This window comes from Muscardinus avellanarius, assembly GCF_963383645.1.
Source record: "Muscardinus avellanarius genome assembly, chromosome: 16".
Lineage (NCBI taxonomy): Eukaryota > Metazoa > Chordata > Mammalia > Rodentia > Gliridae > Muscardinus > Muscardinus avellanarius.
The window spans coordinates 42438683-42464025 of record NC_137802.1 but is presented as its reverse complement, the minus strand read 5'-3'; positions in this window follow the sequence as shown (position 1 = coordinate 42464025).

Sequence of the window (25343 nt, the reverse complement as noted above, 5' to 3'; positions counted from 1 at the left end):
TTACCATCTCTCTTTCTTGTTTTTCTATCATCAAATGTCTCTTATTAATTAATATTTTTGTAGTATTGGGGACAAAACCCGGGGGCATTCTATCTCTGAGTGTCACCCCTAGCCTTGCTTTTTATTCTTTATTTTGAAACAGGGTCTCACAGAGTTTCAAAAGGCCTAACTAAGTAGCTGAGCTGATCCTAAACCTCGAGCTTCCTGTCTCTGCCTCCCAAATGCTGGGATTACAAGTGTGCGCCACCACTCCTGGCTCTTGAAAAAAATTTTATTGGTACATTGTAGTCATCAATCTTAATGGGGTACAAGATGGTAGAGGCATCCATGCACACATCACTCATTTAGCCCTTCCCAAATTCCCTCCCCATTCCCTCCTCCTTATCATGTTCGACTTAGTGATTGACTTTGATATGTCTGTTACAGTGCATCATGTGCATTAGGGAAATTTCCTCTTCTCCCTTCTGATCCCCCTCAGGCCCCCTTATTTGCTCATCTATAGATTCTCCTTCTTTGTCTAGAGTTCTACCTATGACTCATTTTCTCCCTAGCTTCCACATATTAGGAAGAGCATCCAATTTTGTACTTTTTTGTGATTGACTAATCTTATTTAGCATAATGTTCTATAGTTCCATCCATTTCCCTGTAAATGACATAATTGTGTTCTTTTTATGGCTGAGTGAATTCTACTGTTTACATATCCCATAATTTTGTAGTCCATTCATCTGTTAATGGACATCTTGGCTGGTTCTATAGTTTGGCTATGTTGAATTGTGTAGCTATGAACATAGATACGCATGCATTAGCTTGGTAGTTTGGTGTCCATTTTTTTGAGTAGACACCCAGAAGTGGTTTTGCTGAATGATATGGTAAGCTCATTCCCATTCTTCTGAGGATCCCCAATACTGTCTTCCATGGTGGTTGCCCTAATTTGCAATCCCACCAACAATGTATTAGAGTTCCCAGTTCTCCACATTCTCAGTAGCATTTTTTGTTGTTTGTGTTTTGAATGATTGCCATTCTAGTTGGAGTTAGTTGAAATACCAGGGTAGTTTTGATTTGCATCTATCTGATTGCTAATGATATTGAGCATTTTTTCATATATTTATTGGCTATTATAACCATACACAGAAAAATGGAAATAAACCCTATCTTTTCGCCCTGCACAAGAGTTAACTCAAGATGAATCAAAGACCTGGAAATTAGACCAGAGACCTTGTGGCTCCTTGAAGAGGGCATAGATCTAACACTGCAATACATAGGTGCAGGTAAAAACTTTCTCAAAAAGACCGCAAAGGCACAAGAAACTAAAAGGTGGATTACTACATGGAATTTTATTAAGCTGAAGAACTTCTATACAGCAAAGGAAACTATCAAGAAACTCAACAGAGAGCTGAATGCAGAATTCTAACCTAGGGTTTTTAAATATTTTTAATTCAATTTTTAAATTGAGTGACAGGCACAAAATGTTTCTCATATTTTAATAAATGATTTACTCCTCTCATCTGAAATTAGTCATTTTTGTATATCTACTATCTCATATAGACTCATCCAGAAGAATGGATATTTCTCTAGAAGTGACTAGGTCTTCACTAAAATATTTCTAGATAGATCAAGCAGACAGTAATATTTGCGGGTGAACATCAGCATCTCATTATTGGCTTATTTTCTGACCATATTCTGCTTAGTTGATGGTAGGGTTATCAATCTATAAATGTTCAGAGCAGATCACATTTAGCTTAGTCTCCCCACAAAGGATGGAGAATCTCAGTACCAATTCACCTTTATGTATCTGTCACACATTTTCTGGAAAGTGATAAATCAGGCCAGTCTATTGGAGTGGTTTGTCTGTAAAAGATTCTATTTTCCTATTTCTTCCTCCTCCTCTTCCTCTTCCTCCTCCTCTCTACTTCTCCTTCTTCTTCTTCTTCTTCTTCTTCTTCTTCTTCTTCTTCTTCTTCTTCTTCTTCTTCTTCTTCTTCTTCTTCTTCTTCCATAGCGACTCACTATAAAAATCCTCATTTCGGAAGTTTTTTGTTTTTGTTTTTGTTTTTATTAAGGTGGCTGCTCATTTTAAAGGGGAAAAGGAAAGAATCACAAATTTCTTTCTCCTTTGGAGTTAGGTATTTTTTTTTTCATTTCACTATCTAGGGAATTTCCAAAACTCTGACTAAACCTTCTTGTCATAGATAACTGATCTAATATGTCATATTATTAAACATAAATCATATGCATCAACTTCTATTTTCAACTTGAAAGTTAAATATTTAATTCACACTTATAAAATCACAAAACTCATTGTGCCCTAAACTCTGAGTGTTTACAAATATTTCAGCATGACTGTATTAATCTAGCAGCAAATCTTAAGCTGTATCTTATGAGCAGAAGCAGAATCAACTATGGCGCACAATCTTCTGTGTGCCCCCTGTGGTCAATGCTACCACCATCAGGCTATTTCAACAGTCTTCTGTCTGCTTCATGGACTGTTAAGTGAGCCTTTTAGAATGTAGTTCAATAAGATCATTCTCACACCAATTCTCTCCTTAAAATTATTCAACAGTTTCTCTTCTCACATACAACAAAATAACAGAGTCCTCAGCACCGTACAGATGGTCCTACATGACCAGGCTCCCCTACCCGCCTTCTGCCATACTCCCTGCCCCACTCTGGTGTCTTGTTTCCCTTCAGTTTAGCTTTTCCTTTGGTCCTCAGAGTCTCTTTACATGTTTTCTTCTATGTAGGCCACTTTTCTTCTAGGAATCAAATAAAAACTTTCCTCTGTTCTTATAAATCTTTGTTCAAAATTAACAGTTCCACTGGGGACTGAGGAGTCTCCAGTGACATTCTTTACCCATTTATTGAGATTAATTTTTTATTTCCTTCATTTACTAAATCGGCTATATTACACAGTTGATATATGTGTGCTGATAAAACAGATATAAGGGTAAACATTAAATTATTTTCACCTCCTCACATACTAAAGGGCATATAAGGCAGGGCCTTTTTTTTTTTTTGCCAGTATGTAAAAGAGCACCACAGATATTACAAGCATGCAGATAATATTTCTTGAATGGATAAAAGGCTGAGCAAATTCTTATAGAGCACATGACTCGGAACTCTATGCTGAAGGAATCCCCCAGTCCTGTGTAGTGTAATTTCTTGTATGTATGCCAGTTATAGCAAGAACTGAAGCTACAAATTACTGCTGGTATACTTTTTAACGAAAACTTCCCTAATCAAGTTTTCTCCTATACATAGAATATCAGTAGGGTTCCTTATTTTTCTGTCCTTCTTTCACTGAATCTTTCTTCCATCTTTTCTATCTTTATTCCTTTTCTGTGGGTATTAAGATTCCTAAAACCTTGTGGGTTTTTTTTTTTTTTTTTTGGCGGGTCTTGGGGTGGAACCCAGGGGCATTCGACCTCCAAGCTACACCCCCTGCCCTATTTTTTATTCTTCATTTTTGAAACCGTTCTCACTGAGTTGCAGAGGGCTTCACTAAGTAGCTGGGGCTGTCTGCAAACCACGATCCTCTGGTCTCAGCCTCCCGAATGCTGGGATTGCAAGCGTGAGCCACCACGCCCCGCTAAACCTTGTGTTCTATACAGCTAAGTCCATCCATCTCAGGAAGGTTCTTTTGTACTCAGCCCTGTGACACCATGAACTTTATCTCTAATGCAAAGAAGTTGGATTAGCCTTGAATGCTGTTACCACCCCACAATGACGAAGCTTATATTCCATGCATTTTATTAATACTTTTGAAACTGTGAAGCAAGACAGAGGACCAAGCTCTGATTTTGTTTAGAGCCTACAGACACAAGAACTATATCATATTAGTGGTTCCTTCCCAGGCTTCTTGCATTCCAGGACAACAAACAAAAACTTAGCAAGATAGATTCTTAGAGAAGATCACTAAGTTTCAGAGAGACTTGTGAAAGCTGTGAGGTTTTGAATCTACTTGATTAGAGAAACGCAAGCTCTATCCCATTCAGCAAAGTCCATATCTTGATGACAAGCTAGTGTCAATCAATATGGTATGACCAATATGCAGCTGGACTAACCTCCAGGCTCTGCTGAGAACTGTCAAGGGTCAAGGACACACAGTGGTGGCTCCATGTCATGGTCTCCAGCCCTCACCCATTCTCAGGGTCCACCAAGCCTGACTACCCCAGCACTTAGCTGTATCAGGGTGCATCAAGCCTGACTACCCTAGCACTTAGCTGTATCTGGTCACTATCCAGCAAGTCTCACTTCCTAAGTTGTTCTACTGTCGGGAAGCCAACTTGTTGCCAGGGAGTCCAAGCTGTGAGGATCAGACTTGAGCAATTTAATCCTTATCTCACTTTGTGTAGTCACTTCTCTTTCTTATTTTCTCTCACCAGTTTAATTAGCTGGGAGTAATTAGGAGGCTTATCTTGCTATTAATATTGAGAAGTTCCATAACACTATCTCATCATAAATTGCATATTGTTCAGCCCAGCCAGTGCTCTGTGGGATCATCTCTCAACACACCAAGACTATCTCCATCCTGTTATTAATTCTCTAATCTCTGGATCTTTACATTTTTATTTAATGCATGTAAACATAAAGTTCAGTATATTTGAGGTGATCTTTTGGGTGTTTTATTTTTATTGACTCATTTATCTTTGATAACAACTCTCCACTTTATGTGCTATTATTATTTTCATTGTACAAACAAGAAAACTGAGACCCAGAGAGCTAAAGCAACATCCCCTTAGTCCCACAACTAATAATGTTATATATTGATCTGATTAGTTCTAACCTTAGTCCTTTACCTACTATTTTTATCAATATTTTACAAGTCTCTTCTCTATCCAAAAAATCTATGTGTATTTATGATGTACACATTTGTGTATATATGCATATATGTATTTATTATGTATATATATGTATATATGTATATGTGTGTGTGTGTGTGTGAATTTATTTGAGCCATTTTTCCAATTTTTAAAGAAGGATAAATTTCCAAGAAGCTCCACTTTAGACAGTCACAATGCCTGTCTTAAATTCCCAATTCAAAATTGGTTTTGTCATCTTATATGTTGACTATTATTATTATTATTATTATTATTATTATTATTTTGGCTGAACTGGGGATCAAACCTAGAGCATGCTAGGCAAGTGCTTTACTACTAAATTATACCTCAGTCAGATTTTGTGACCTTATATATGAGATTTCTAAATGAGAAAATAAATTACTAGCATTTAAATATCACTAGTTTAAAAACTACAATTTTTTTCTGGACTATGATAGCTTGTTAACAATATTTGCCAAAATTTCATTAAATTATACACTTGATATTAATATCTACTATTATTATGTAGGCTTTTCCAAATATGAAATCCATTTAGCCTTTCAAAAAGGTAGAATTGCATATATTAACCTTTAATTCATTCTTTAACTAATTTCTCTTCTAGCATTGAATAAGCACAGATGTGTTTTGACTGGTAGGCTATTGAAGACATTGTTTTCAAAGACATTAATTCAGTCAGCTGGTAAATTATTTTAATAGCTTTGATAAGAAACTTTTAAATGTTCACCTTTCTTCACCAGTCTTTTCTTGATTACAACTTATCAAGTTTTTCTTTTATACTTTGATTTTAGCTCATGCAAAGAAACTTAGAATAATCAGATTAAAATATATCTGGACTTAAATGACAGCTTTAATGCCTTTAACTTCTGAAAATAAAGGTAAAAAATAAAGTGGTTTAAAAGATAATCACTTAGCATTAATGTGTATTTTCTATTGAGTTACAGGGTTCTTGTACCTGTGTCATAGCAAAAGTCTTAATTAACCCGCCCTTTTTTTGAGGATCAACAAAGAAGTTACAATATTCCTTTAACAACAGAAGAAAGATTCTGTCACTTGAGAAATTGGGCAGAGATTGGAATAGACCATTCAACCTTTCTGTCCAGTGCAATCATTCAATACTTTAAATGATAACATCATTAGGTGCCAAAACATGTCTTTCTATCAGAAGATAAAATTAGACATCATCGGCCCAGATTCTCTACAATCATTCAGTTTGCTATATTGGAAATTTCTAGACTTCAAAACCAAACTCATTTTATTTTATTTTTTTAATTTTTACTGGTGCATTATAGTCATACATCTTAATGCAGTACAAAACGGTAGAGGCATACATGCACACATCACTCTTTTAGTCTTTACCCAATTCTCACCACACTCACTTCCTCTGCCCTCCTTCCCATTTGGCTTAGTGTTTAACTTCAATATGCTTGTTAATATACACCACGTACATTAGGGAATTTTCCTCCCTCCCACCCACCTTAGTTAGGTCGCCTTATTTGCTCATCTATAGTTTTTCCTTCTTTGTCTAGAGTTCCTCTTATGACCCATGTTCTCCTTTGCTTCCAAATTCACTTTAAGTGACTCAATTATATAATATCTTTAAAGAAATCTTTTAAATCAGGTACAATGGTAGATTAAAAACTGTTATGCAATGAATGTAACCAAACAAATAACTTTTTGCTGAAATTTCCCTAATGGTTTTTGCATTATTAACTTAAAAATACCATGAGGCTGTCCTTTTTACCTCATCTTTTAAAATGATGTTAGGACTTCATCATCTCCCAAACAAGAATGCTTGATTTTCTTGGTCAAGTGCTAGATTTTCGAAATAACCTCTCTCCCCGTGTAATTTCAATGGTTGCTTGACATTCTTCTCACTTTCGTTTTAAATAAAAACTTTTTTCTTAGTTGATTTCAAACTACATAAAACATATTAAATTTCTGTGGAGTCATTCTCTCTTTGATAGAATACGTTTTGGTATTGTTTAGATATTATGACATCTTGGACAAAGCCTTTGCCTAATGAAAAAAGCACACTCACACAAATGATGACTGATTGTGAGGCAATTGAAACCAAAGGTTATAATTTCTCTTTTTATTTATTTCTATTGTCATCTGTGCACTCTTCCTCAAAAAATATGGTTGCAAGAAGGTACACTGGGCAGTTGATGTTAATTGATTATAAACTGCCCAGCTACTGGGCGTGGTGGCACACGCTTGTAATCCCTGCACTTGGGAGGCTGAGACAAAAGGATCACACAAATTTGAAGCCAGCCTCAGCTATTTAGTGAGGCTCTCAGCAACTTAGTGAGACCCTGCTTCCAAATAAAATATAAAATAGGTCTGGGAGTTTAGCCTGGAGGTAGAAAGCCTCTGGGTTCCACCCCCAGTACTACCTAAATAAATAAATAAATAAACTGCCTTGCTGAAAATTCTGTTTCATGATCTTTTTCATATTAATTAGATATTTAAAAGAATGAACACCTCAGAGACTCACTAATTGCAGAGGGCTCACTAAGTAGCTGAGGCTGGCTGCAAACCACGATCCTCATGTCTCAGCCTCCCAAGTACTGGGATTCCAAGCATGTGCCATCCCCAGCAATATTGTTTAAATTAATAAGTCATCAGCATTTGCTATGTGTCAGTCTTTGGACTAGATTTTGGTGTGTGGATTAACTCATTTTCTATTAAAAATAACAACATGTGATAAATATTCCAAACTGTATTTCTACATTTTTGAGAAACTTTGTTTATTGCCCAAAATGGGGTAAAAACAGAATTTTGAATATTGGTCTATTGAGCTCAGTTCCTGTTCTTTTGCAGTTTCTTCACTTATCTCAGGGATATTAAATAAAACACTGCTGTTCTTAAAATTTAGAGATTCTCTTCGGGCTGTTGATTGAAGAAGGGGCAAGAAAATAACAGAAAGGGACATTATTATGTATTCAGCTGCAGCAGGCCCAGATAAATGAGCTGCAGTTGCACACCTGAGACAACAATGCCCTAGTTTTAGTGATTTAGCACAAAACAGAAGAACTAGTTGAGAAAAGGATGTGGTTAGAGTGTGTGATGAGACAGTAATAGGAGGAATTTTGTCTGCCGTGACCCTTTTGCTATCTAAAAGCTGTGATTACTTTCCCAAATGCTATGCCAGTAATCTATAAAACCAAGGTAGAGGATAAAACTTACATTCCTTAAATGTGACACATTTTAGAGTACTTCCAATTATTTAGTGACCTAGGATAAAGGCTTAACAGGGAGATCAGGACCAACAATAGACATGCTTTGTATCCCATTTTGTTTTATTATTTTGAGAACAATATTTGTATGATGTCATTTGAAATTGTTTTTGATGTGCTTTTTTTTTTTAACAGAATGATTAAGTCTCCTTGGTCAGAGAAAATATCCTTACACGGGCAAGGGAGGCTCAGTGGGTTCAAATTCTCAGTTTTGTTTGTGTCCAGCCATTTCAAATTTCAAGGTATCACTCTATCCTAATCAATGTCTTAACTTTAGTATGAACGACTTCATAAACTTGAGAATTCAATGGATGGTATGTCAACACAATTTATTCTAATTGCTCCAAACTGGAAGCAGAGATATCCCTCATTTAGCGATGGTAAATCAATCCATGGTTCACTCACATATTAGCATTTATAAATCTCAATTTTATTATGCTAAGCAGAAGAAGCCAGACTCAAAGGGCTATATACTATGTGATTCTCCTTATATGATATTCTGAAAAAGGCAAAACCAGAAAGGCAGAAAACAGACCAGTTGTTGCTGGGGCTTAGATCTGAAGGAAATAGGTCTAAAGAAAGGTCACAGATGAACTTGGCAGTTGAGGGGGGTGGTTAGAACTGCTCTATGTCTGGACTATGGTACTGATTATGGACGCATGTGTGATTATCAAAGCTCATAGAACTTAATGCCCAAAGAATAGACTTCACAATCTTATTAAAACATTTCCATAATGTGATGGTGACCCCCAGCCATTGAGATGGCCAAAATCTAAGTGACTGTGGAATGATTAGAAATGGTGGACATTTCTTTTGGGAATATAAAATGATACGAACATATTTGAAAAAAATATGCAGTTTCTTATAAAGCTAAACATAGTTATCATATAGACTGGAATTTTCAGTCCTAAATATTTACTTAAGACTAAATAGAACAAGGACTTGAATAGCAATTGTCAGAGAAGCTTTATTCATTATAATCTTACACTACAAACAAAGAAAATGTGTATCAGTGGGTGAGTGAATAAACGAATGATATATTGAGAAAAATGAAACACTGCTGAGGAGTGTAAACCTACAACCTATTGATCCAATGACACGGAAGACTCTCAAAACATGCTGAGCCAAGGAGGCTAGCCACTGGAAAGACACAGCTTTGTGTTGAAACTCTGTTCCTACTTATTTGAAACTCAAGAAAGACAAATTTCAGATATAATCACAGAACTCAATTCTGTGGCTTCTAGGTTGTGGTTTTGGTTTGGGGAATTTAATACAAAGGGGAATAAAAGAAATTTTTGATGACAGAATAAACTGTAGTGTGTGTGTGTGTGTGTGTGTGTGTGTGTGTGTGTCTGTGTGTGTGATTTTGGGCATTAAATCTAGGGGCATTCTACCTCTGAGATGCATCCCTCCAGCCCTTTTTTATATTTTATTTTTGAAACAGGGCCTTGTTAGGTTGTTGAGAGTCCTGCTACATGGTTGAAGCTGTCCTCAGACCTGTGATCCTTCTATCTTAGCCTTCCAAGTATTGGGATTATAGTTGTATGCCACCACAACTGGTTTCTATGTCTTGACTTTGGTGTCAGTTGCATATATACATGCACCAAACTCACTTTACTATACCCTTAAAATGGGTTTAGTCTGATGCATGCAAATTATACTTCAGTGAGATAAATTTTAGGAAAAACATTATATGCATAGTGTAAGTATTAAAAAATTAGTAAAATGAATATTATTTGTTGGTTGGTATTACTATAGGGAAATTGTTAGAAGCAAATACAGAGTCATTTCTACAATGCTGGATATTTGGAACTTATAATGTAGAAAAACTCTACTGAAATATACATGACAAGAAAAATTATACTATATTGTACAAATAAGTTAAAAAAGAGACTCAGGATATGTCACATTGGGGAGTATTATTATTCCCAAGGCATTTAGACAATAGATATAAAAGAAACCATTAATGAGTAAACAGATGAACTACAACACACAAAATATCCAAAAACAACAAATGAAGACTTATTTGGAATAATGCATTAGCAATAAAATAGTTATTTAAATAAATGTTAAAAATAAATAGCAGAACATAAGCAAGAGGTCCGGTAAAACTTAAGATACTTATTGATCTGGAAGAAATAATGAGAAAAGTTTGCAACAATCAGCATAGAAAAATTAAATAGTAAAATTATAAAAAATTAATATAAACCTGAAAGAGAATAATATTATACAACCTGTGTGTAATAGAAATTTCCAAAAGGAGGGAGGGGAGAAATAGATGGTAAAGGAGATATTACTAGTTGTCTCCGTAATTGAAGAATGACCGTAGCCACAAAAAGTCAGAGGTAGCCGGGCGTGGTGGTACACACTTGTAATCCTAAAATTTGGGAGGCTGAGACAGGAGTATTGCAGTTCACAGACAGGCTCAGCTACTTAGTGAGGCACTTTGCAACTCAGTAAGACCCTGTTTCAAAATAAAGAATAAGAAATAGGGCTGGGGTTATATCTCAGAGGTAGAATGACCCTGGGTTCCAAGCCCAGTACTGAAAAAAAAAAAAAAAAAGGAAGAAAGTCAGAGGTTACAATAATACCAGGAAACTATTTAGAATAAGCATGTTACCAGAGATAAAGAAGGCCTTTTTCTAATGATAAATGGTAAATGGTTTATTCATTAACAAGCGTAATAACCTGAAAGGTGTAGGCCACTTATAATAGAGCTTTTTTAGCCTTTTTTATTTTTATTTTTTGTTAATACACTAGAGATTCACATCATAATGTGGATCCTTTTTCCCATAATGTGGATCCATTGAACCTCCAAGCTACACCCCCAGCTCTATTTTTTAGTCTCTCTCTCTCTCTCTCTCTCTCTCTCTCTCTCTCCCTCCCTCCCTCCCTCCCTCCCCCCCCTCTTTGCCGTAATGGGGATGAAAACCAGGGGCATTCTATCTCTGAGATACACCCCAGCCCTATTTTTACTCTTCATTTTAAAAACAAGTCTTACTGAGTTGCAAAGAGCATCACTAAGTAGCTGAGGCTGTTTGCGAACCATGATCCTGCTATCTCAGCTTCCTGAATGCTGGGATTACAAAGAGTGCACCACCATGCCCAGCTTAGTCTTTTTGTTTTTGAAACAGAGTGTCACTGAGTTGTGAAGAGCCTTGCTAATTAGCTAAAGCTGTCCATGAACCTGGATCCTCCTGTCTCTGCCTCCCAAATGCTGTGATTACAAACATGCACAACCACGCCAGGCCAGCATTCAGCTTTTAATGCAGGAAGCAGGGACTAAGGGAGCTAAGGCAGCAAGGTAAATCCACTTACATATTCGAGGATATATGTCAATAATTGCCAGAGCATATAGGAAAAAAATGGTACCTATTACTTGAACAATTCTAGGCATCAATTTCATCTATAAGCTATTTGTGAAACACATTGCCCAAAGCTGCAAAATATTCTTTCCAATTTATGTGGAACATTTATTATAAAAGACAAGTCTCAAAAAACGTATAATAAGCCAGTCGTGGTGGCGCATGCCTATAATCCCATTTCTTGGGAGGCTGAGACATGAGGATCACAGATCCAAAGCCAGGGTCAGCAACTTGGTGAGGCTCTCAGAAAGTTAGCACGACCCTGTTTCAAAATAAAAAGTAAAATAAGGCTAGGGGGTGAATGTAGCCCAGATGTAGAATGTCACTGGGTTTAATCCCCAATACCATACAAAAAAAAAAAAAAAGAACAAAATAAAACACAAAGCCCACTTGTAATACTTGTAATAATTCAGTTTTTTCAAACCAAAGTGACATCAGAAGAGAATAATAATAAAAAGATTCTTGCAAATTTTAGGAAACTTGTAAGTAATCCATAGGCAAATGAAACTCAAATAAATGAGAAACTATTAAAAACTAAATGAAAGTTAAATCACATATATTAGAATCTCTGAAGTACAGTTAAAGTATATCTTAGAGGGAAATTAATCACACTAAATGACTCTTAGGAAAGAGAAAAAGAGATATGGTTTCCCATAAAAAGTGAAACAAAAAATATTACAAATTAAACCCAAGGTAGCTAAAGGATGAGGAAAACTACTAGAAGAAATAAGTAATATAAAAATACCCCCCAGACACATACATTTATAAAGAAAATCTTAAGTTTGTCCATAGGAAAAATTAATAAAATTGTTTAAACCTGAGTGTCCTGGTTACAGTGTTTTATAAAATCATACCTGATTTTTTTTATACTTTTACTGGTGCACAGTAATTATACATCCAAGTGAGTTTTAATGTGATACGTACAGCCAGGCCTGGTGGCCCATGCCTGTAATCCCAGTACTACTTGGAAAGCTGAAACATGAGGATCACAGATTAGAGGCCAGCCTCAGCAACTTAGCAAGATCCTATTTAAAACAAACAAACAAACAAACAAACAAATACAAAGCACTAGGGTGTAGCTCAGAGGTAGAATGCCCCTGGGCTCTATCTCCAGTAACAAAATAAATAAATAAATAAATAAATAATAGATAGTAATATATACCTGCACATAATACTTGGTGTAATTCCTTCCACATCTCATCCTGTCCCCTGTTCCTCCCTTTCTGTAGCACACCACACAATTTAAGCTTTCTGAAAGGATGATTTATTAAGCCATGGGTTATAATAGTAGAAATTTGGACCAGGGACTGTGAGGCATCTTGGTTTTGCTCTATTGGCATTTGTTGGAACCGCTCAAAAGCTGAGCACTGGGGTCATCTGGAAGGGCTTGTTCTCCCAGGTTTACAGCCTGGTGATGGGAAGACCCATCGTGTGGGAAACTGGAACAGCTCATGCATCGAAATTCATAAAATTAGTTCTGCATCTAAATCCATAAAATTAGCTCTGAAAAAGTGAACACTCAAAAAACTACTTTTTGGGACATTCATATATATATGTCTCTGTCTGAGAAGAACAGATTATTCTTAGTTCTGTGTGGAACAGAAGTAGAATATGAAAGTGGAGGAAAAGTTTACAACCCCTGCAAAAGCCAAGTTTCAGGAGTGGCTGGCCAGGGAGGCTGTCAAATGACAAACAGCAGAGTTACTCACAGCTGAGACTCAACGAGAGTTTAATAGGATTAATTCATAGATAATGAATCTAATCTTGGTGCAGGGAAGAGTCTATGTATAAGTGGATTCTTCTAGAAAGCATTTAAAGGGAGAACACTTACAAGAAATTCATTTTATGGCTGCATTTCACAATCATTCACACAGAATATATTTTATATTATTTGTGGAAACCAATGGCAAAATCCTGGTTAAGATTGTATATCTCTGTGCTGAAACTGTGCTGAAGAAAAGAAAACACAAGGATTTGCAAAGATAATATATGTTAGAGTTCTGCAGCAGAAGGACAGAAAAATGGGAAAATTGAAGAGAGCAAAGAAAAAGTAAAGGGATATAAGATAATAAAGCTCGTGGAGAAATGTGTTTAATTTTGTTCCTTAGTTAAAGAAGCAACAGATTAGCCAGATGCGATGGCTCATGCCTAGGACCTTAATACATGGGAGACTGAGGCAAGAGTGTCACAGATTGAAGGCCAACCCTCAGTAACTTGAGAGAAACCCTCAGCAACTTAAGAGCCTGTTTCAAAATAAAAATGAAAAATAAAAAGAATATCAAAATAAAAATAAAAAGAGAAAAAGAGTAGGGTTAGCCGGGCGTGGTGGTGCAACCTTGTAATCCCCGCGCTTGGGAGGTGGAGACAGGAGGATCGCGCTGGTTCAAAGCCAAACACGAGTGTAGCCCAGAGGTAGAAGGGTTTCCAGGAAACCCAGTACCACCAAAAAAAAAAAAAACGAGTAGGGTTATAGTTGGGAGATAAGATGCCCCTGCATTCAAGTCCCCATTACCATATGTATGTAAACAAAGTTAAAAAAAGAAATATTAGTAAAGTAGTATTTACTATTAACAAAAATAGTAAACAAAATAGGAGTATATGACTGCATGCATCTTATATCCGGCTGTAATGTAACTAATTTTCATCAGAACTAGGAGGAGCTACTTTAAATTTAGGGTTTAAAAACCATATTTAAGTCAGTACTCCTCAAAATAAGACTTGAAAACATAAAAGAATGACTAGTAGTTGGATTACTCCCTCCAATGTAAAAGCACTACTTTTCCTTGCAGTAGTGAATTTATATTAACCCTTCTCTTGCTTTCCACCAAACCATTACTTGCATTTCCCGCTGGGATGATCATCTGTTTTCCATTAGGAGGTTAGTATCTAAGTCTCAAATAATTGGAGCATAGAGAAATTTTTAATAGTTTCTAGCAATTTTTTACTTAAAAAAAAAAACACTAACCACTTTTACCCTGTTTGTATTCACCACATCTCACCATACTGTAAGTAACTTCCAGTCAAAGAAGCGCCAACTAAATTTTAGAAATTGATAGTGTTGACTTTCCAAATTAATAACAAGTTTAAAAAGGCTAATAACCTAGGATGCTTAACTTTGCAGAACAATTTTCTATATTTCAGAAGAATATTTTTACTGTGAAAGTTTCTGTAGAGAACAGTGGTATTGTGGCTTTTTGTTGCATGAGGGTGTAAAGATTATTCTATTATTCTGGCTCTAGGAATCATGATCTTCAGATTATTGAAGTAAGCTGTGAGTGTGTGGGGTGGTACTGGGAATTCTGTCTCTGATCTACACCCCCAGACTTATTTTTATTTTTTATTTTGAAACAGGGTTTCACTAAGTTTCATAGGGACTACTAAATTGTTGCAAACTTGCAATCCTCCTATCTCAGCACTGGGATTACATACATGTGCCACAGTGCACCATGCCATGCCCAGCTTGAGGCAACCTTTTTTTTTTTTTTTTTTTTTTTTGGTGGTACTGGGGTTTCTGGAAGCCCTTCTACCTCCGGGCTACACTCCCAGACCCTTTTTTTAAAAAAAATATTTTTATTTGGAAACAGGGTCTCTTAAACCAGCGGGGCTGGCTTCGAACCTGCGTGATCCTCCTGTTTCTGCCTCCCAAGCACGGGGATTACAAGCGTGCGCCACCATGCCCGGGGATGCAACCCTTTTAATTAAAAAAAAAAAATTGGCATTCTTTTGGAAAGAATGAGAAAAGCTTCATTCCCTGCATCCACTCCATGTGTGTGTGTGTGTGTGTGTGTTGGTAGTATGACAGGTGTGCACCCCCATGCTCAGCTTGAACAAGTTCTTGTGTGAAAGATAAATTTCATAAGATTTTCCTTTCCATTTGCTTTAGAAAACCCCCTGAGGGCTGAGACAAAAGTCTCATCGTTGTATGTTCAGTCCCTGATGATTCTTGCATCCAGTTGGCATTCAGTACCTAAGTTCTAAATGGATTTAAATTCCATTTCTTATTTTATATTCTTCAACAATTTTATACCCAGTAGTTGAAACCTTATGCTTTGCTTCTTATACATGCTTTGGCAGGGTTTTCTGGAAGAATAATTTGAAATAAATTGATATATGTAAAAATATTCTATCCTATCATATATAGGTAAGTATATATATCCACATTACTTTTCCTCAGAATATCTTCATGAGCCATAGATCTTGCTGAGACACTACTTATTCTGATGTGATAAATAACATCTATATTCACAGTAACCAATGTATTGAAGTAATTCAACCATGGACAATGGAGGTGCATCCTGATTTATTCCTGTCCTATAAGTAGATTGTCATTATATCTGATATGTGGTCTAAATATTAAACTATTTTATACCTACATGCAAATTGGACTCATTGAAGTGAAACCAATTTTAGCTTCAGTTCTAATTATAAGATAATTTTAATAGTGTAATGTGCCAACTACTTGCCCTGAAAATATAAAAAAGCTCTCTTCACGATCTAGTCCAAGTTATCTCTAGCTCAGTGATCCCCAAATTAAATAAAGAATGAGGTGAAAATTATAACACTTTTATAATTATGCAGTAAATAAAGATTTTTATAATCACAAGATAATAAATTATATGATATTTTCAAATATGGAATAAAAGAATCTGAGGCCCAGAGAAATACATAAGCTGACCAACATTTTTAAAAATGTATCCAATATTCTGTGATCTTAACTAACATTTTAATTATTATGTTTTATTACCTCACTTTTTACAATTGCTTAATTAGTTAAAATAATACAGAATTATAACAAATTTTTTTTTCAGAACTGGGAATTGAACCTGAGGTATTCTACCTCAGAGCTACAACCCAAGTCCTATTTTTTATTATTTTATTTGAAACAGGATATCACTAAGTTACAGAGGACCTTACTAAGAATCGGAGGCTGGCCATGCACCTTTGATCCTCCCGTCTCAGCCTCCAAAGTAATCCCAACTACTTAAAATCACAAGTAGTGGGATTACAAGTGTATGCCACCATGTCAGGATACAAATAAATTTTAAAAGTTTTTTTGATCATCCTTCTTTTTTTCAAATCTTTTCTGAAAAATATTAACAGTGTGCCTTCTCAAATGTATCTTTCTTTTATCCCTCTTACTCCTTGTGATTTTTTCTCTTTAAGTCACTGCTTTAATTTTCAAAGTATACTTGTAAGGTAAATTCATACAACGATTTACTATGTTTACTATTAATGAGAAAAGCTGCAAAATATATCTCCATTTTGTATTGAAAATAATAGATACAATCCCTGTTGTCTTGGGCTATTGTACAAGAATTTACAAGTATAGACACCTTGATTATCAGTTGGTCTATCAAATGTATTTTCTTTTTATGATTTTGAGGGTTATTGAAACATTGTATATAAAAGAATGTGCCATCAGTATTACATGAGACTTGCCCTTCCCCTATATTTAGTAGTATGATCAAATTTGCTTATACAGTCTTATTAAGACTGTAACTGCATGTCCTTCTCTCTAAGGATTATACATACTGTATGTCTCCCCAACCCTGTGTACACTGAGACTTAAAACATCCCTTATTAAGAGTATTCACACTGGGCACCGTGATGCATGTCCATATTTCTCAGTGTTTTGGAGGCTGAGACAGAAGAATCACAGGTTAGAGACTAGTGTCAGCAACTTAAGACTCTCAGCACAATAGCAAGACCTTGTTTCAAAGGGGGAAAAAAAAGCAAAGAAAGAAAGAAAAGCAATTTTACACTATGAAAACTAATAAACACTATAATTGAAGGGTTTTCCCTCCAGAGAGTATGTTTCCCTCCAGAGAGTATGTTTACCAGACCATATCTCACTAATATTACTTATTATTTCTTAAATGTATATTATAAACTGTATATGTTATTTGCCTACTTCTTCTATTGGAGATTTTGTGCATTTATTATGAATTGTAATTAGCCTATTTTATTGCGAAGGAAAATGAAGTATACAGAAAAATGTTAGTTTGGAATGCAAAAATAGAAGCATCTCTGTAACAACTACAAAAGGAATATTAGTTTGTTATCTTGACTTTTTTTTATCATTTCTTACCTGCCCAAGGATATAGGGAGATTGAAATATAAAATCATAATATCAGTTCTATTATAACCACTCTTTTATTATAACATTTTACTTTACTTATGAAAATAACTAAATAACCTATATTCAGAAAAAGATATAAGCTTGATTCGATGTCTCATAAAGACATTTTATAAAATATTCTCCATTTGGATCCTTGTCTAAAAGGACCTAAAAGTATTCTTACAAAGCTGGTGCTAAGAAACTCTGACATGAGCAGCTAGGATATACCATCATCAGTGAAACTTGGCTCCATAGACAGTGAGGAGCTACATAAAATTCTTACCTCTTCATAGTTATTGCATCTTAAATAAATGGTACCCAGGCTGCACAAATGAAATTTCTATCTGTCAGTCTTCTTTTGCACATTCCTATTCAGGGGGTTGGGTTGATAGTGAACTTATGAGAAGCAGCCAGGCTGATAATAAATTCAGTTTTAAATGTTGAGTGAAGGGAAAATACTTCCACCTGAAAAACAGTTCTGGGTTAAACCCAGTTCCAGTACTGTGCATTTGATGCCTTTAAAATGTCGTAGTGCCAAAAAATTCCAGAAATTATGGAAGTATTTTCTTAAATTCAAAAGTAAATAAAGAATCAGTTCTTAATTTTTTATTTCAAAATTAAAAATTCTTATTTATATAAGAATTAGAATTCACCTTTCCTGGTAAGCATAGAGTTTTTCATGCTGTATTAGGGTCTTCCATATTTTATGCAATAATTTTCTGACTTACTTTTTTGGTACATATTTAGGAAATAAGCAGAAATCATGGCTCATCAAACTCTCCTCCCTCTGATTTATTTTCTGTGCTTCTCACCTATTCAGTAAAAAGTTAATTTCAAGAATTTAGCAGAAATACATGGATTGTTTCAAGCCCTCAATTCTATTTTTCTTTCAAATTTATTTAGTTTTGAATTTTACATACAAAAGTGTATGTATTTATTGTATACAACATATTTAAGAATATATACATTGTGAAAGATAATAAATGCATTGACTAATATAGTTATTTTTGTGGTAAGAATATTTAATATCTATTCATCTTAACATATTCAAGAATATGTCATTAACTACAGTCACTATAATGCCTAAAAGGTCTCTTGAATTTATTCTTTCTATATAACAGTAATTATGTTTCTTTTTGTTTTGTTTTGTTTTGGTACTAGGAGTGGAACCCAGGGGCCTTCTACTTCTGAGCTATACCTTCAGCCCTATTTTGCCTTCACCATCCTCTGGTAACCACCATTTCACCCTCTAGTGAGATTAACTTTTTTTTTTAATATGAGACAAATACCACATTATTTGTCTTTCTGGGCCTGGCTTATTTCAATTAACATAATGTCCTCCAGGTTCATTGTGTTGTCTCAAATAACACAATAATCTTTGCTTTATGATTGTATAGTATTCAATTATATATGCATATTCTTTATTCATTTACTTGTTGATGGGTTTTAGCCAGTTTAAAATTTTGTCTATTGTGAATAGAGTTAGGCTAAACATATGAATGCAGATATTATATTATTTGTTTCCTCTGAGAGTAAAACTATTTTCATTATTTTTATTTTTAAGGCTCCCAGAAATTCTGTGATAAATTTGTACTCAACACAATATTTTATATCCAAATCACTGTTGGATATTTCTGTTTCGAACATGAGGTATACAAAGAAGTCATTTTCCACCTGCACATTTTCAAACTATTTATCCATCTCATTGCTCTATTATAATGGGCTCTAGTTTGACTCTTTTCGTCTTAGCTTAGGAGACCCAGAAGTACAGGGAACTTATTACTTGCAATAAGATCTTACATTCTTATTACTACAGAGAGCATCACATTGAATTTTTGAGCTGCCATATCACATCATCAAGTGGTATTAAACTTATAGTCACCTGAAAAACTCATATTTTTCACATAAGCTACTGCAGTGTGTTGTTTTCTTTGAAATCTGATTATCACCTATCAATCCAAAACTATGTGTTGTATATTTTTGTTTTAGTATTTTCTTCTATCATGTCATCATTCTTTGACTTTTAGACTGCATATAAATTTTAAAAACATTCTTAACATATATGTTATGTTTCTTCAATCAGGTCCTTGGCAAATACGTTTGAGTAAGGGAAGCCTAGGGGCTAATTTTTGAAATACTCACTTGAAAACCTGTTTCATTTTACCTTTAAACTTTTAACTAAGAGTTTTTTAGGCGGGTGCAAAAGCACCAAATAGAGCTATTAGTCACTCTTTTATTATAATGTTATATTTTATTTAAAATTTTAAATGTAGCTTGCATCTTTAACTAGCACTTGTCAATTTTACTAAATGACTTTAAAAGAAAAATAATGAGATGCTCTCAGGGTTTCCATTTGGTGTTTTGGTGACCTTTGCAGTCTACACAGTCTACTGTAAAATCTCACCCAAGTTTTTCTTCTGATTCAATGTTTGTCAAGTTCACTGAGGTTTTGTAGATATTATTCTTCTTGGTTTTCAGTTATGAGATCTCCCTAGGCTGCCTGTCTAAATTTTCTGCCAATCTTCTCAATCAAAGCTCTTGAATTTTAAGTGTAGACTAACTCTAATGATAGATTCCGGAACCAACATGTTCATGAACAAATTATATTTAAAGCTTTGTGCAGAAACCCAATGAGCCAGGGTTGATTCAGATTACTCTTCAGTGTACTCCCTCCCTCCAACATCTAATGATACACTTATGATTGGCCTTCTAACCATGTGTTTGCCTTAGGTCATTGGATAAACACCTGCCACCAGCTTCAGTTCTAGTATCAAGTGTGTGGGTGGGGGGGGGGTCAGGCAGTGAGGAGAGACAGAGAAAGAGCTACAGAAAGAGGGAGAAGAGGAAGGAAAGAGGAGGGACAGAAGAGAGAGAGAGGAAAAAAATAGAATATAATGTCTTCCTTTGGTATACTACTCCATTAACCAATGCCCCTAAATTGAGTATAATGACTTAATCTCATGATTCTTTTTGGACTAGAATTTTAGGTAATTTAAAAATCTGTGGCAAGAAGCACATTACCTATTGAACTTTTCCAACCCTTTCTACTTCCATCTGGCCCACCTTACTGATTCTCTGCTTCTTATCTAACCCAGGACCCTTATTATTATGTTCTCTCACTTGTTTATTAACCTTGTTGAACATCCCAAAGATCTCCTGCCCACTTGTGCTGGCTCTATCGCTTGTCATCATAAACTTCAGACACTGGGTTCTGGTTCACTAGGTAGATAGGGGACAGGTGTCTAGGAAATTCAAGCTCCTTTGCTGAGACTCTGTTATTTGCTTTGCTGCTGCTAGGTTTCTTGGGTATTTGAAATGCCCTAAGTCCAGTCAGGCCTGATGATTATTTGCTTGTCAAAATATTCTCAAAAATGCCAATTGCCTGTATGTTGCTATTATCTTCTCTCCTGTACCTGCTTATAGACCTCTTTCCCCATGATTGATTCTTTCTAGTTTCTGCATCCTAGCACTTCAGCCTCAGCATTACTCTTTCCAAGCCCCAAACCTTAGATCCTTTCCCCACATGGTGCTAAGAGCTTGGCAGAGGGTCAGGTTGTGTATTCTCTGCTTTTCAAGATCCCTCTCAAGTGATGCCTTTGCGAAACTCACTCATCTGTTATCACAGAGGAGCTATTTATATCTTATTTACAATCCTCAGGGCAAGTTTCTTCTTAAATGTTTGTCTCTTCTCCTGGACTGTGTATAATTCGAGGACAGAAACCATATATTTTACTCAGTCACATCAGTGTTTATTAAGAACTTATCACATGCCAGAAAGCATGTTTGACATTAGGTAAAGAAAAAAAAATACACAATTTTTTTGGGGGGTGTAGCTCAGAGTCACTGGATTCTATTACTGGTATAGATAATCTAGTTTAAATATTTCACCACAGTACACTGAGTGAATGAATGAAGAATTGTTGAATAATTGACTACAGAATTAATTAATTAATTAATTAATGGTACAGGGGATTGGACTCAGGGGCAATATACCTCTGAGCTATACCCCTGGCCCTATTTTATTTTTTATTTTGAAACAGGGTAACACGTAAGTGTATGAGTAGAGATTTTCAAATCTGTTCTTTGAAATAATCACTCATTCTAGTTCATGTTCTCTGGAAAACAAAGACCAACTGAGAAAAATTTTAAAAATCAAAGTAATTTTGAAGTTGTTTCGGAGGCCAAGACTGGGGAGATTATATAATGTATATAAAAGAAGATACTAAGCTGGCTGTGGTGGATACACCTATCATCCCAGTACTTGAGAGACTGAGTCAGGGGGATCTCAGGTTCAAAACCAGTCTCTGCAACTTAATGAAAATGTCAGCAGCTTAGTGAGACCCTGTTTTTAAAGGAAAAATAAAAAGTAAAAAGGAGGATAAGAGTATAGCTCACAGGTAGAATGTCTTTAGGTTCAATTCCTAGTAACACACTCAGAAGACTCTAAAACAGGGACCAGAAAACTTCTTGCAAAAAATGTCAGACACTAAATGTATTCAGATTTGTGATCCATACCATAAAATCTGTATCACAGCTACTTGGCTCTAATGTGGTAGCTTGAAGCCAATCACAGACAACACCAGAGTATAGATGGATATGGCTAATTTTACTTAAGGATCCTGAAACTTGAATATCCTAGCATTTTCATGTATCTACTTTAAATATCATTCTGTTATTAAGATGATATTTTCTCGACCATCTAAGAGGCATTCACAGTGTGCTGGCCTTATGAAACCAGGTGGTAAGGAGATTTGGCCACTGGATCCTAGTCTACTGACTCTTGGTCTAAGCTTCCTTCTAGTCCTTCATGATTGTGTATAAGATTAAACTTGGGTTTCTTGGTATAAAACCTTTGAAAATAAAAGTGGATTAGATTTAGGTTAGGATGTTGCAAATATATATTTATTGTTGCAGTGCAACATAAGGAGGTGCAGAGAGGTAGAGACATATACCCACAGAGCTGCTGGTGTGCTTCTCTCTGGAACCCGCCCCAATCCTCCCCTTTCCATAGAGGTTATTGATATTTGTGTTGATAATTGCATATAGGTACATAAAATTATTTGAACTGTCTTCTTCATCTAGATGAAGATTTTAATATACAAAATAAAAAGAAGGAATGAGTGCATTGTTTAATATTCTTCATAAACCAAAATGTCACAGCACGTCATAAGGACATGCAAACTCATTTCTTGGCTGATGTCAGAAGTCTGTATTGTTTTACTCTTTGGATTATGTTCAATCTTTATATTTTACATAATCTCGCTGGCATTTTATTAAAGAAATCCTAGGAAGGTTCAATAAAATTGTGCTTTTTGTGATTAGTTTTGAAATATCTGTGTATTGTTTTCATAACAAAAATTACCGTTGCTGGAGCCATGCATAATACTGGAGTTAAGACAGATATGTTTGCTCTTGGGGGCTGGATTGGCTTTTGCCTTAATTTTGAATAAGCTATGCAAGCATTAAACACACTGGTATTTCTCAGCTCCTCTTTCTGCTTTTTGGGTCAATTAAACCAATTTAATTGTGCTTATATCTGCGAGTTCAACAGGACTGACATCTTGTTCAGAGAACTGGTCTCTCCAGGCAGATTGTAAGAAATAAGTTTCCAGAAAATGATTTTAGGCCTTCTGATTCTAAAGTGAAGCTGACTACTAGGTAATTTATTTTCTTTCCTTCCTCTTTTTTTTTTTTGAATGCCTCTCCTCCTTTCTTTATCAGCCATTGGAAAAGCAACTATAGACATTGTAAATAAATGAGACATTGTAATATAAATATATATATTTCAATTGTAATATATATATATATATATATATATATATATATATATATATATATATATATATATATTAGTAAACCACAGGATTCAACTCACAGGCCATAATTTATCAACCTCTGAATTAAGTATAGGCGGTATCACTTGCTTCTATTGAACATTTTATATTATGTATTCTTAAATTCAAAATATGTTATTCTTTATTCTTAAAGAAAGACATCCAATTAACCTATAACTATAGATTAATTATAACCAGATAATATTCTCTTTAAATTATATACAGTCTGTTTCTATATCCTTTATACTAAGTAATAAAATGTCTCTTTAGCACTGGTAAATTCCATTGCAGAGCCTGCTTAAGCAGGAGATGTTTGGGCTGTCTTTGATGTACTGAGGTCTTTGCAGAAGGGTTTGGAATAAACTGTGACTTTAGCCATTTGTATGGGCAGACCAAGGCTAGAAATCAGGCTAGGTTTCCTGTGACAACCATTTCACTCACAGCATCCGCACACTTGTTTGCTTTCTTTGGCTGATGCCAGGGCATTTGTGCTTTATCATATGCTGGCTGGATCAGAGCATGTTTTCCCTCTTCCCAGGCTCTAGCTTTGAGAGGATGAGGTCTCTGGATCAATGGCAGATTCACACATGCTGTTTGTCCACCTGGTGCTTAGTCCAAACAACTGGTTCTCTCAAAGTGGACACTCGATCGGAATGCATTTATTCAGTGTTCTAGACAGATCCCCTGATGCTATCTTTCTAATGTCCATAAGTAATTCTTTGGTCTAACAGCAATGAAAGCCTAAGGCATTTTTCATGTAACCATTAGGTGCTTTGCAATCCAGAGCAGTTTTATATTAGAGGCAGCTATGGATACATGGAAGTGCCTTGCTTAGAAACAAGCAGAGGTAAGTCAGTGATGTGTACATGTATGTACGCACAAGTTTTTTACCCCAATATGATGTATGAATATAATACACCAATAAAAAATTAAAAAAGGAACAAGCAGAGGTATTTGTTTAGTTCCTATTGCATATGAATTTCTATTCTTAGATTCTTCTTATTCTCCATATCATTTAATCATCATAAACACAAACACACCATATATATATATATATATATATATATATATATATATATACACATACATACATATATTATACTCCCAACTATAAGTAAGAGTGTAGAGTTAAGAGAGTATAGCAAGGTTATTCTGGTTTACTGTGTAGTAAATGGGAAGCCCAATTACACAGTAATGATGAGCTGAATTTCTATGCTAGAGTGAGAGACACACAGAGCCTTCGTGCTAAATTATAGTCTTTCTAGTTGATGTGACGTCACCAAGTTATTTACTTCTTTTTTGTGTGTGTGTGGTACTGGGGTTCCTGGAAGCCCGTCTTCCTCCGGGCTACACTCCCAGACCCATTTTATATTTTTGAAACAGGGTCTCTTACGCCAGCACGGCTGGCTTCGAACCTGCGCGATCCTCCTGTCTCCGCCTCCCAAGCGCGGGGATTACAAGCGAGCGCCACCACGCCCAGCAAGTTATTTACCTCTGAAAGCCATTTTCTACATGGGAGAAGCATATAGATGTTGATGTTTATTTAAAGCAGATAATAAGATATATGCAAAAAGCTTTGCAGAGTTTCTAGCTTCAGCCAATATGCTCAATAAATATTAGTGGCTATTATTAAAGTGATAGATCCAACATGCAAATTCATTCTCTCCTGATTTCATACTCTTTAACCTTTAGCCATGCACAGCTTAGTACTTCTTTAACTTGGCTTTTTTCATTCACATTTGTAAAATTTGCAGCCGGGCATGGTGATACACACCCATAATCCCTATACTTAAGAAGCTGCACAGGAGGATTGCAGGTTCAAGGACAAATAGTGAGATTCTCATCAACTTAGTGAGACCCTGTTTCCAAATAAAAAATAAAATTGGGCTTGGGGTGTAGCTCAAAGGTAGAATGCCTTTTAGTTCAATCCCTAGTACCACAAAAAATAATTA